We start from the raw sequence: 2,735 nt of genomic DNA on the forward strand, positions 1-2,735 counted from the left end.
TCTAGATGTATCTATCGCATCGAGTTGCTAAACCCAAGGTCAAACCCACCAGCTGCTCCACAGCAAACAGAGGGGGCTGTCTACTCCTGTAACGATTTAAAGTCTTGGAAACCCAACACAGATGTTCTGTTCTGTCCTATAAGGTCGCTAGGTGTCAGAGTTGATGCCACGGCTGTGGGTTTGGAGTTTGGGATGTATTTACTGCACATGCGCTCAGCTCCAGTCTAGGAGCCCTAAAAAGTTCCCCTTTCCTGTCCTTTCTCTCTGGTTCCAGCCACACGTGTCCATCTCCAGGGCCTAAAAGTGCCCATGGAGAGACTCGGTGTTGCTGTGAGGGTTCTCGAGTGGGTAATACCTTGGTTCTTGGCTTCTCACGATGCCAGGGCCCATTTTGTAATCCAAGAGGGTTTTTGTGAAGGACAGGACATGAGTGGGCATGAGTAACCTCAAGGAAAAGAGGATCCATGCTGTGGAAATTGGCAGGGGTGGGGTGGGGGGAATCTCAGGGAATGAGGGGCTAGAGGGCATGGAGGTGAGAGTAAGGGGCCCAGCACACAGAGGCAAGAGCACAGGGCCAGAGAGTGAAGGGGCGAGAGCGTGCTTCCCGCCTTGATTCTGGCCCACCCCCTGGCTGGGGGAAGGCGTGGTTGAAGGTATTGGTTGACCACATTGGCAGAGTTGAGTCCACCTGGGTGATGTTATAAGCCTGGGCCTCGTTTGACCCAGCCAGGTGTACCTCCCACCTGGCTGGGGGCTTGAGTATGAGCATGCTCAGTTTGGGGTCTTCATCGGTGTCTAATGGTTACCTGATTTCCTCCCAACTTCTTCTAGGGGGCCTTCAACCCCCTTTCCCTAAATCTAGCTAACAAACATTGCCCTTGACCATCTTTTAACAAGCATCTTAATTCTCCAGGAATCCAGATTTCTGGGTTTATGGAATTTAGACCATTTGCCCTTAGGTTTCCTTTTGAACCTGGCACCTCTAAGGAACTGTTTTTCTGAAGTTGTGGTGGTATATTGGGTCACATGCTGGGCTGCGAACCACCAAGTCAGCAGTTCAAATTCCCAGGAGAAAGACCTTCTACTCTGATAAAGATTACAGTCTCAGAACCCCCCAGGGCACCTCTATCCTGCTTCCGAGGGTCATGATGAGTGGGGGTGACTCTTGGGCAGGGAGCTTTTTGAGCTTGCCTAAAGTCACCACCGATTCAAACAATAACCTAGAAAGCGGTTCAGCTGAGATGGTTTTGCTTGGATACTGGACTCTTCTGGAAAATTCTTTCAGTGCAGCCAGTTTTTGCAAACAGGAACTTTAGAGCCTGACTTAGGGCTTGTTCCTCCAACTGAATGACCCTGAACTGTTGCATGTCGCCAATGACACATAGAGCCTGCCTTCATGTGGAGTGCCATTCTCATACTCAGGTTCTGGGTGGATGCTGCCTGATTTGAATTGGTATCTCTTCACAATATATTCTGTTACACCATTTTTTAATATACATTTTTATTGTGACTTCGGTGAAGGTTTACAAAGAGAAGCATCAGTGTAACATGCACCAATTGATACACATTTTATTTCAACTCATCCACGTCACTCCCCTCCGGGTATCATCCCTCATCCCACTTCCTCCCCGTGTTTCCCGGTCCCGTTGCTCCTTGCTGCCTCGCCATCTGCTTTGGGGTAAATGCTGCTTTTGTTCTTTACAAAGAAAAAACACACACCGTGCGGTCATCGAGTCCATTCTGACTCATGGAGACCCTACAGGACAGGGCAGTGCCGGCCCTGTGGGTTTCGGAGACGGTCACTCTTTAGGGGAGTAGAAAGTCTCATCTTTCTCCCAGGGAGCAGCTGGTGGTTTTGAACTGCCCAACGCATTACCCACTCTGCCACCAGGGCACCTTCTTTTGCTTTTATACGGATGATTATTCTAACATGGGAGTCAGCTCCAGACCTGAAGGTGAACAAGGGTCACAGTCATGGGGTCCTACCAGTCTCTATCTAACCAATAAGCCTGGTCTCTTTTATGATTTTGAGTTTGAGTCTACATTTTTCTTCATATGATCCAGGATGTTCTAATGCGTTCCTTTTCAGAACAGTTGGTAGCAGTAGCCAGGCACCCTCGAGTTCTTCTGTCCCCAAAGTCATCAGGATGGATGCTTGCATGGTCCGTTAGCCTATTGGACTAGTGGATTCAATGTGTCTTTCCATTTTCATCACCCATTTTTGCTCTATGTGGGGAGAGAGAGACTGAAGTCTTAAAAGGAGGACACAGAACATTAGGAACCATATCATGCCAATGGACCTCGACACCCGCCCAGGATGATCCCCAAGGCTCAACGACTCGTTCTCTCAAACACATACCATGTGCAAATATCCTCTTACAAACTTAAACAGTGTACACCCGCTCTCCCTCCCACACCTCTTCTGCCTGCCTTTCTATACAAGCATCTACTTGTAGATCAGCAGTTCTCAACCTGTGGGTCACGACCCCTTTGGGGATCAAACGACCCTTTCACAGGAGTCACCTAAGACCATCAGAAAACACATATTTCCCATGGTCTTAGGAACCATGACACCGCTCCTCTATCCATCTCCAGGTGGGTCCGCCCACATATGAGTACCCGGTGTGAAGACTGTTCCCTAGGCTACACCATGCTTCCAGACGAAATGTCATTTATTTGTCATTAGAATAAATATTTCACAATATATAATGACTTTTTTTGTGATTAGTCACTAG

This window comes from Echinops telfairi, unplaced genomic scaffold (assembly GCF_000313985.2).
Source record: "Echinops telfairi isolate 266 unplaced genomic scaffold, ASM31398v2 ScPeMD7_7410;HRSCAF=8448, whole genome shotgun sequence".
NCBI lineage: Eukaryota > Metazoa > Chordata > Mammalia > Afrosoricida > Tenrecidae > Echinops > Echinops telfairi.